Here is a 12,068-nt window from a genome sequence, read left to right as displayed (position 1 = left end):
CAACGTTATTTAAATACTCACAAAGAGAACTGTGTAGTACATACATTTGTGAGTAACCCAAGCATCTTCCATCTTGCTAATGTGCTCTTCTAAGAAAAAGATAAATATTGCAGAGCATTACGGAAATGTCCTGGAAATTTAGGTCATCTTGGCTGCATCAGGCCAACCCCATACAAGTAGTAGACCCCTACCAGAGGCTTGGGCTTTTGCCCTCATGGCTCAGCCTAAACATTTGTAAGAGGCCAGTGTTCACGAAGGGAGTCCAGGGTAGGACTGAATGATCATGGAACATCAGGCTGGGGTTGTCTTGTTGTAATGGACTCATGGAGCACGAAGCCAAAAACGTTCCTCTCCACCTTGACTGTGCTGTATCTTATTCTTATACATAGGACTAGGTTCTGGTCAAATAGGGACAATAGCTAAAAATAATAAGCATCATTTACTGAGTACTTATTCTATGCCAGGTACCATGCTAAATGCTATACATACATCATTTCTGTAACTCTTAAAGCAACCCTGGGTAGTAAGGATTACTTTTTCACACTTATAGTAAAAAAAAAAAAAAAAAAAAAAACCACAGAGTAATTAGCAAATTTGCCCAACATCACACAGACAGCAAGTGGATTTGAACCAGCCATGTACCTCCAAAAGTAATGCTTTGCTATACCAGCTCCTTCTCAAGTCTGAAGATCCAGAGTCCTTGAGAATCCATTGATAAAAACTTGGATGCTGGTTCATTCATCCCTCAACATTTCTCCTTGATCCATTAGTTAAATGCCCCTGGTATCCACCTTTTATCCAGATGAAATTGTTAACAGCATACCTTTCACTGTAAGAAGTGTCCTAGTTTGGGTGTTAAATCATATGTTCCCCTACATATAGAAGAATCTGTTCTGTGTGTAAGCAGGAACTGAGACAAGTTATGTCTCTGCCATGTGATTCTAGCAGGCCCAAGATAGCAGCAGTACAAAACCAGCATCTAGTCTGTTCATCTCCATAGAGTTTGCACAACCACACCTCCAGGGGACCATTGTATTCACGTGCATGTATAAAGAGGAAACTGGAATTTTCCAAACACAATTCCAGTAATTAAAATGTGGGGTCATGCCCTTTGACCTTCACAATTACCTTCACTGGTTTCAACCACCTAAACATCGTCTTGAATGAATGACTCCACCAGACTCAACCTCCTGTGAAGACCTAATCCTGACGGTCCTGAACACATTTCAGAGCAACTATCTCTATGCCAATCTTGAAAATTATAAGTTTTCACATCCAGGAAACCCAGTGATGCCTGCAAAAGGGGCAGCCCTCAAAATGATAAAGATTCTCTGAAGCTTCTGGGATGTGAGGTCAACTACATTCGGCTTACAGTGGACTTTGCAAACCAATCCACAGTGTTGTGAGATTATTAAAAATAATTCAAAGGAAGGAAAAAAGACGTGCAAATAAAATAAAAGTTGGATAGCCTTTAGGGGAAACGTACAAAAAACACTGTGGGAAAACAAACAAAAAGTACTTTATTTGATTATTTGTAGATTAGTTATTAACTAAATTCTTAAAGCATATGCAAATTAAAGTCCCTCTTCTCATGAATATATCAAGCAAAACCTAAGCTTAAAAAGATATGAACGCAAATAATCCACCTTTAAATCTTTAATATTATATAGTCTCTTTCTGTGTAGATGAACAACGTATTAAGAAAAATTATTTATCATGAGAATAGCAAAGTTTTCACAACTTTAAACTATATTCCATGTACTCTTAATTAAATTCAGATCTTCAAACATAGGCCAGTTCTTCCAATATCAGTGAAAAAAACAATCTATAGACTATATGAAAGTAATGTTTTTGGTGTTTCCTAACAAGAAAACTATTTTTTCTGCTCTTAAAAAAAAAGCTTATTACTGGTTTTTTTTACAAGGGTTAAAAAAAAAAAATTCACAAAATACCAGCCTAAACAGAAAAACCATTTCTCTTTCCAACATCGCCTGCAGCAGTAACACAGGTCAGCTGGCTCTCATGTGTGCGTGCCTGTGTGTGTGTGTGTGTGTGTCTGTGTGTGTGTGTGTGTGTGTGTGTCTGTGTGTGTGTGTGTGTGTGTACTACATATATGCTACATTGCTCTTTTTCCTGGAGCAACATTATTTCATTATTTGCTAACATTATTTCAATTCTTTAAGCATTAATACAATCTGGGAACTAATTCTGATGGATATGTATTAATACTTTAAACATAAGGGATAGCTCATAATGATAGTAAGTTGCAATCTTATGAGCACTTAGAAATTAAAGAATTAATACTGTGGTCAAGTCACAAAGTAGATACTGCCATACAAATTTTTAAACTAACTGCTGTGCCATATTATCTTTAATCTTTTTGCTATTGATGTAGTTATATTGGGCTAGAATAAATATCAACTTTTTTGCTTTTACCAATATGATCTTAAGGCAAACTTAAGAATTATGATTATACTATAAACTTTTAGCCAAGCGGGGACATCTGGTTTACTCTTATGTTTTGGCATTCATAACAAAATAAAACTATTAATATATATGAAGTTGTGTGAAATCTTCCATTCTTATTAATGGCTTCTTTCTAAAGTATGTAAATATTATCTTTATTAATATTAGGATAATTTTTAATAACTTTTTCTAAACCTGACCTCAAAATGTTTTGTAACATAAGACAGAAGGGAATATGAAATGGCTTTAACAAACAATGGAATAATAAGCATCAATTGCAAACCTCTGTAACTGTCAGCATTGTACTAAGAGCCCAGTATACAACAACATTGGCCCTGCCAACCCCAGATTTAGGGATATTGTCAGGAAAACAAGATATGCACAACTCCAATAATTATTGAGAAACATAAGATGATATAATCAAGTGTTAAATTATATAGAACAGCAACGTAACCTGAACATTTGTACCCCCATAATATGCAGAAATAAAAAAAAATTATGGGGGGAGGGGGAGGCAAGGGCAACATACATAACCTAAACATCTGTACCCCCATAATATGCTGAAATGAAAAAAATGATATTTGGAAAAAAAAATTATATAGAACAGACCAAAGGTAAAGTGAGAATCCAGAAAAAAGGGGCATTAATCATTGTGGGCAAAAATCATTAGGGAAAGTTCCTGCAGAGGGTCCCCTGTCCAGCTGCCTGTGGTTGTGAATGGCCTAGGATCTTGTCACCCTGCAGATTCTGAATCAGTAGGTCAATGACAGGCCCAAGGTTCTTCATTTCTAACCAGCTCGTAGGTGATGCCCGAGTTGCTCTTTCACATGCTATACTTTGAATAGCAGGAACTTGGAAGGCAGGGAGGGTTTGGAAACATGAAGAGTAGCAGGTCCAGGGGCCTTCCTCTTGAGCACTTAAAACCCATAACCGGCTTAGAAAAGCCATTGAACAGCAAAATAAATGTACACATGTGGTTTTCACACATTTTTTTGCCAATGGGATGACAATCCTAAGACCCAGTTTTCCCCAACGACTGTCACCTAGATTATTAATACTAGACCAAAGTCAAAGAGTCCTTTACATTCATGTGACATACACTAATCAACTTTTCTAGTAGTCTGAAAGATAGGAAAAGCCCTGTTGAAATGAAAATTTTCTTACGCTGGGAACTGAACTGAAATGAGTAGTGTTAGTTTTGTAATATAGGTTTTGCCATTTAACTAATGTCTTTCCTATCTATTTTTTTTACATTCAAATTGCTCTAAAATGTTATTTAAAATTTTAATGTTTTAAATGCAATGAAAGGCCATTTCCAGCTCTGGCCAGAATATTCTGTGTAAATAACCATTCACCAAAACAACTATTTGCATCTGGGACATTTCTAGCATTCCTAGGCATGTATTTGGCTAGGCTAACCTAAATACTATTAAGCTGTAAAAATTTTAAGATTTTATTTTTACTGCAAAATAAAGAAATTTATAATAGTCTCAGGCATGGTTTAGGAAGTTTAGGAGTGTTTTACATTAAAATTATGGTGACAGATTGAATGATCTGGATCTGGCTGCTTGAAGAAGAGTCAAGGACAAGCTTTAAAATCAGGCCATCTTTCTGGTATTCATAAAAGCAAAAACACATAGATGACGACTAAATTCCATTACAGCCAGTGGAAAGAAAGTTATTAACCCTGAATAAGACATTTTGGGACTGCTCAGGTTTTTTTATATTCTTAAGGTTTCACTTAAAGCAGGAGAGGAAAATGTCTTTTCAAATTACCTCTATGACACCCACAGTCATTATTCCTGAGTAGATATAGGCCAGATGGGGGCTGGTACCTGAAATGATCAGTGGGTTTGAATTCAATTAGTGCTACTAAGTGGTGCTTGCAGAAAGCACAGTGTGCAAAAGTTTGCCCCACACCAGGATTGGGTAACCTGCTTCACTTTGTCCTCTTACCGACATTCACAGACAAACTCCCAAGAGTGACTTACTTAGAAAGGGACCCTTTCTATGGTAGAGCTGTCTTTCCCAGCAACCTTCCAATTTCTCAACCCTAGTAAATTGCCCCAGGCTTTCTTTTCCTTTAACATTTACTGCTTGGCTTCATTTTTAAGCCTATAACCTACAGTATAGGACAATCTAGGCCCCAGTCTGAGCTCAACCACTGAATTGAGAGGCTTAAAACTGATGAAAGGTTTGAAAAATAAGTAAGAGGAGAAAATGTCAAAGAAACTGAGGTTACTTAATGTGGAGAAAGGAGAATGAGAGGTAGCAATCAGTGGCGTGCTATATCCACTCATACTAGCTCATAAGAGCTGATCATTAAATTCTTAGGAACTTTTCAAACTGGCTGCCAAACAGCCACGAATCAGAAGTAAATTAAATCAACTTACATATTACAAACAAAAGTAATACAAAGGGGCACAAAGAAACTTTTGAGGTGATGAATATGCTCATTATTTTGATTGTAATAGTAAAGATTTCAGGGAGTATATTTGGTACTATAGAGTGATTGCCAAAAACATTGCAAATCTTGCTTATTTCATTATGAACTTTTATGTACGATTTCTCTTAAGTCTATTCTTAATTAAAGCCTTCTCACATGGTGTCTATTCTAAAATCTATTATTTTCATGCCTAATATATAATACTTTATGCATATTTTTCTGGTTTTCAAAGCAGTACATCCTTATTGTAGATAATTCAGAAGAAAAAAAAAAAAACAAAAGAAAATAACCATTAATCAAATACCATAATCCAGAGATAAATACAGATAATATCTTGAATATTTTCTTTGAAATGTATGTGGGTATATGTACATACTCATGTGTATATGAATAGTAGATAAAGGATGCGTAACTTGCTTTTCTTCCATACCATATTTACATTATAAGCATTTAAATTTATTACACAAGTTCTTATTTTTTTACATTAGCTGTTAGTATAGTACACATAAGAATGCTGTTTTTTTTAAGGGTAGCCAATTTTTTCAGCACCATATATGCATAATAAAACATTTTTAATTTGCATTTGGATTTTAGAAAGACTGAAAGACAGTGGCTTAAACTAGGGGTTTAAGGACATAAAAGGAGCATCAAAACCACCTGGAGGGCTCATGTTATTTAAAATCTGAGAAAACTCAGATTTCTGGACCCACACTCAGTTTCTTAACCAGTAAGTTTGGAGTGGAGCCCAAGAATATGGCTTTCTAACAAGTTCCCAGATGACAGTGATGCTGCTAGTCTGGGCACCACAATCAAAATTACTGGTTTAAACAAGTAAAGGACTAATGAGTGTCAAAGGATAAAGGATTGACAGTCTCAAGGTAGGTCACTCAGGCCAGGTACTGTGGTCTTGTGATATCCGGGGAACACAGTCTCCTTGAATTTTTCTGCTCCACCATCCACAGAGGTGTGGCTTTAGACTTCATAATCCCATGATGGCTTCTGCAGTTCCTTATTTCTATCAGGAAGAAGGAAAACAGGCAATTTTTAAAGATTTTTTCCAGAAGCTTCATCTAAGGACTTCTGCACTTTGTCATGTGAACTCCTTTACCTGTAAATAGGCTTAGAAATATAGTGGTTTCTGTGGCTGGTCGATTTGTTTTAAAACTCGCTACATCGCTGTTCTCCCTGCTCGCCAGTGCTTGCGGTGTGTCCGGTCCAGTCCTTTTGCTTTTTAATTTCCAGGACTCGAATTTACTGTCATGTCTTCTGAAGAAGGGAAGCTCTTTGTAGGAGGGCTCAACTTTAACACCGATGAGCAGGCGCTGGAAGACCACTTCAGCAGTTTTGGGCCTATTGCTGAGGTGGTCGTTGTGAAGGACCGGGAGACTCAGCGATCCCGGGGTTTTGGCTTCATCACCTTCACCAACCCAGAGCATGCCTCAGATGCCATGAGAGCCATGAATGGAGAGTCCCTGGATGGTCGCCAGATCCGTGTGGACCATGCTGGCAAGTCTGCCCGGGGAACCAGAGGAGGTGGCTTTGGGGCCTATGGGCGTGGTCGCGGCTACTCTAGAGGTGGTGGGGACCAGGGCTATGGGAGTGGCAGGTATGACAGTCGACCTGGAGTATATGGATATGGATATGGATATGGACGGTCCAGAGACTACGGTGGCAGAAGCCAGGGTGGTTATGACCGCTACTCAGGAGGAAATTACAGAGACAATTATGACAACTGAGATATGCACACATAATATAGACACAAGGAATAACACTTCTGATCCAGGATCGTCCTTCCAGATGGCTGTATTTATAAAGATTTTTGGAGCTGCACTGAAACATCTGTTTTAATACACCAACTTCTATTTTTGAATTGCTCTCCCAAGGTAGCTTGTTAAAGACCTTTTAGAAAGCTCTGTGTATTTTTTAAGATTTTTTTTCTCCCATTTAAAGGCAAATTCTGAGACATTTGTAAAGTCTGGGTATTTTTCCTTTTACCAGTTTTGTTTGGGCTCTTAGGATTATTGGTTCTGGCAAGCTTAGCCAGACTGATTTTTCTTTTCTTTTAATTAATGATTATGTAGTATATTTTATTTTTTTAAGGGACATTTAAAAACACATACACAATGTTTATCATGGTTAGAAAACAATTTCTAAATGTACCTGAGAGAAATCTGCATTATGAACATGGTTGCCTGGTTTTTTTGGTTTTTTTTAACTGAAGTTAACCAACCTGATTATATAGAAGAGCTTCTTAAAAATGTTTGTAAATGTTATTTTTTAAAAAATACTGGAAGAAAAAAATATTCTGTTGTGTCTCATGTAGTATTTAGGTTATCTTTCATGAAGCTGATTAAAAAGATGAAACTTCAAAAAAAAAAAAAAAAACTCGCTACATCCCACCCTGAACAAAACTGGACATGATATGCATTCTTATCTTCTTCATAATTTTAATGAGGAATTTTACATTTCATAGGACAATTTTTTTCTCTAGGATGTAGGATGCAAAGAACTTGAGCTGATCAGTGACACTTGGTCATGTGCCATTGAAAACTCAGGTGCTAACTATAGGTTCATGGTGGTGCAGTTGAGAACCTCTCCAACATACTCAACAGCTCAGGTGTAAGAGCTGAGAAAACAAATGTCATGATTGATCCAAAGTTGGAGGTCAGTGAGAAAAATGCACTGATGGGTTCAGAAGGTGAGGAAATTGAGGATAATGATAAAGCAAGGGTCACAATGTCATCCAGTAGTATGGGCTACAGAGAAAACAAATACATTACTTATTTCTTTAATGTTTAGGTCTTTACAAAATAGTTGAACCAAAAAATTTAAGAAAAAGTGATTCCAGATGACAGCCAGTGCCCAGTATTAATTGGTCTCATGTTCAAATGAGTCCCTGAAATATCTTAACTTCCAATTCTATCTCAATTTTTTTATTTATTTTTTTATTTTAGCATCTCATGGGGGCACAAATGTTTAGGTTACATATATTTCCTGAGTCAGAGCTTCAAGCATGTCCATCCTCCAGATGGTGTGCACCAGATTCATTAGGTGTGAATATACCCATCCCCTCTTCCCTCCTTCCACCTGCCTGACACCCAGTGAATGTTACTACTATATGTGCACATAAGTGTTGATCAGTTAATACCAATTTGATGGTGAGTACATGTGGTGCTTGTCTTTCTATTTTTGGCATACCTCACTTAGTACAATGCGTTCCAGCTCTATCCAGGAGTATACAAGAGGTGCTATATCACCATTGTTTCTTAAAGCTGAGTAGAACTTCATGGTATACATATACCACATTTTATTAATCCACTCATGTATTGATGGGCATTTGGGTTGTTTCCACATCTTTGCAATTGTGAATTGTGGTGCTATAAACATTCGAATGCAGATGTCTTTTTCATAGAATGTCTTTTTTTCCTTTGGGTAGATGCCCAGTAATGGGATTGCTGGATCAAATGGTAGTTCTACTTGTAGCTCTTTGAGGTATCTCCATATTGCTTTCCACAGAGGAAAACTAGTTTGCAGTCCCACCAGTAGTGTATGAGTGTTCCTATCTCTCTCCATCCACGCCAACATTTATTATTTTGGGACTTTTTGATAAAGGCCATTCTCACTGGAGATAAGTGATATCTCATTATGGTTTTGATTTGCATTTCCCTGATGATTTTAGATATTGAGCATTTTTTCATACATTTTTTGGCCATTGTCTATCTTCTGTTAAAAAGTTTCTGTTCATGTCCTTTGCTCACTTTTTGATAGGGTTGTTTGATTTTTTTTCTTGCTGATTTTCCCGAGTTCTATACAAATTCTATTTATTAACCCTTTATCCGATGTGTAACATGAAAATATTTTCTCCCATTCTGTAGGTTGTCTGTTTGCTCTTGTGATAGTTTCCTTGGCTATGCAAAAGTTTTTTAATTAAATGTAATTCACCACATAAATAGAAGCAAAAATGAACACCATATGATCCTTTCAATAGACACAGAAAAAGCATTTGACAAAATTCAACATCCTTTGATAAGAATGCTTAACCAAATAGGCATAGGCAGGACTTATCTAAAATGACACAAGCCATATATGACAAACCCATAGCCAACGTCATACTGAATGGGGAAAAATTGAAAGCATTCCCACTTAGAACTGGAACCAGACAAGGTTGCCCTCTATCACTGCTTCTATTCAACATAGTGCTGGAAGTCCCAGCCAGAGCAATCAGACAAGAGAAGGAAATCAAGGGCATCCAAATGGGGGCAGAAGAGGTCAAACTATCGCTCTTTGCTGATGATATGATCTTATATCTCGAAAACACCAAAGATTCTGCCATGAGACTACTGGAATTGATAAACAAATTCAGCAAAGTCTCAGGTTACAAAATCAATGTACAGAAATCAGTAGCATTCCTATACGCCAACAACAGTCCAACTGAGAACCAAATCGAAGACACAATATCCTTCATAATAGGAACGAACACAATAAAATACCTAGGAATATATTTAATTAAGGAGGTGAAAGACCTCTACAGGGAGAACTATGAAACACTGAGGAAGGAAATAGCAGAGGATGTAAAAAGGTAGAAAGCCATGCCATGCTCATGGGTTGGCAGAATCAACATTGTTAAAATGTCTATTACTACCCAAAGTGATCTACAGATTTAACACAATCCCTATTAAAATACCAACCCTATCTTTAAATGGGATTCTGTTGCATTCAATTTTGAACTTTTCAAAACAATATTCTTTTAACTTATTATAAAAAGCCACTCAAATCATTTATAATTAAGTGTGATTCTGCCAATTTTACAGCAATCATCATGTCCATAAGGGTGGCTTTGGTGTTTTGCAAATAGTATTTAAAAATAAAGCATTTTGTACCTTGCATTTCTCTGTTCCTAATTCATTCTCAAGAATTGAGAAACAGTTAGACTATAACCCTTGATCCCAATGCTGGTGTTTTTGCTCTGTTTTAGGAGGTTTTTTTTGGATATAAGGAATAGAGACCATCAAAGACAGGAAGTTTACTGTAAGGGCTCACATTGAAAAAGAAAAGAAAAAGATTGGAATCGCAATAGAATGTGGCCTGAGAGACACTGGAGCTGAATGGTTGTTTGGGTTTCAAGATATCCAGAATCAACAGTAGTTAATTCAGCAGTTCTCAGTCTGCATAATTTTGCAGCTTCATTTGGTTCCACTCTGAGCAGGCTTCTTCATAGTTTCTGAATCCCCTTCCTAAGCTCCCTCCCCTAACAACCTGTGGTTTTGCAAAGGCTTTTTAGCAAATTCTTAGTTCAAATCTTCAAGAGAGAATATGGTTGTCTCAATGTGAGACAGTCAGATCTGGCCAGACACATCACCTAGACAGCAGAGGCTCTTGATGGAGCAGTTAGGCATGGTGGGTGGTTCTAGTTACAAATGCAGATAGGTCAGGACTGAGCAGAAAACAAGCTCAGCACTTACCCAGGTGCATTTTGGGGTAAAAACACAGCAGTAACAAGGCTGTAAAAAAAATCTCTACTCATTTTGTTGCTTGTTCACTTTCTGCCAGTTGTACCCTCATAGGTTTTCAGCTGGAGCTTTGTATGTATGATGTAAATATAATCACATAATTAGTGATCATATTATTTTTTTCTTGAAACAAAGACTGCTCACACTTAGACATTGATCCAGCAGATAGCATCATTGTCATGTAAGTGAGGAGAACAGCACAGGCAGAGAAGCTCCTTAGCAACTCTCAGTGTCACAATGTTTGGCTTAATAGTTACCTTCAAGTTTGTGAATAATTTCATAAGTGAACCAAGCAAGAATTTTACTTACTGAAGTTTTCAGTTGTATTAAAGCTTACTTATATATATAAATTATTCAAATGCCCAGAAATGCCAAATTTTGGCTCTTTTGCATTCGAAAGTCTATGGGACTTTTGTTTCACATTAAAAACATTTTATTAAGGAGTTAATTGTACCATACTTATTTCAGGAGTTATATTAAGGAAGTACATTTAATGTGAAGTACATTTAGAACTGTAACAGATTGTGTGAAATAAGTAACTTTTAAGCTAAAACTTATGATAGTTTCCTACCAAATAATAATTACAGATTATAGCCACCCTGGGTGTGCTAAAATAATAAGCCTGTTCTTTAGGCTTAAGTTGTTCCTTAGTACAATGGTTACTTAGGCCCTATAGAATTTGGACAGTCATGGTAAATTATTCACTGTTATTTTATTTGCAGCATTAATGTTTTAAAGGATTATCACATGGTTATTATTCCTATAAGTACCACTAAATTATTTAAACCATTTCAACTATTTTCTAAATGTAAGTTGGGTATTTCTTTGGGTAAATGAAGTCTTTCTTTTTTATGCTTTTAGTATTTGGGGGCAGTTCAGAGGTAGGAGAGATTGCAGAGAGAAATAACAATATTCCAACTCAGTTAGACAAGTGGAGGTTCAAGTAATTAATTTGAATTTTAAGACGTAACATTACTTATACTCTTGTCATATCCAGTTACAAAAACATAAAACAAACAATAGTGTGTGTGTGTGTGTGTGTTTGTGTGTGTGTGTATAGATAGATAGATATATACACACACGCACATATATATAAATATATGTTAAAAACAATCATGGAAAGGGAATATATTAGTAGAAGGTCCAAGAAAATGGAATTATTTGGTCATAACAGTTTTTATAATTTGCTAGAACTGAACCTCAAATTTAGTTCTAGGATTTCTGTCAGCCAAGCTGAAGAGTAAAAACAGAGTAAGTTACAAAGATAGAAGAAATATATTAGTTCATCAGTGGAAACTAAGATTTTTGCCTTACATTAAAATTTTAAAACATTTTTTCTTCATTAATATAATATATACAGAAAGTACACAAAATAAAATGTACAGCTCAACAAATTATCACAAAACGAGCACTCCTGTAATCAACAACTAGAACAAGAAAATAAACAAAGCTAATAAATATTAATACAAGGGATACTCCCCTCCCTGTCCATTTCTAATCACTATCCCTTGTCTTCTCCCAAAGGTAACTATTATCCTGACCTTTACGGTAATCACTTCCTAGATTTTTCCTTATCATTTTAACACTTATGCTTACATCCCTATACATTATAGTTGAATTTTGCCTGTTGGAATTTATATAGTATT

General features: G+C 36.2%; 1 pseudogene across 1 annotated transcript; it reads left to right on the top strand.

The window, feature by feature from the left end:
- The first annotated feature begins 6,089 nt into the window (after nucleotides 1-6,089).
- Nucleotides 6,090-6,862, top strand: LOC105812120 (annotated as a pseudogene). Its single transcript, XR_001137598.1, has one exon. The product of XR_001137598.1 is annotated as an RNA-binding protein 3 pseudogene (transcript).
- Nucleotides 6,863-12,068: the final 5,206 nt, after the last annotated feature.

This window comes from Propithecus coquereli, unplaced genomic scaffold, assembly GCF_000956105.1.
Source record: "Propithecus coquereli isolate 6110/MARCELLA unplaced genomic scaffold, Pcoq_1.0 Scaffold243, whole genome shotgun sequence".
Classification (NCBI taxonomy): Eukaryota; Metazoa; Chordata; class Mammalia; order Primates; family Indriidae; genus Propithecus; species Propithecus coquereli.
Note: the sequence above shows the minus strand (reverse complement) of the source record. Positions and strands in the feature narration are given on the sequence as shown.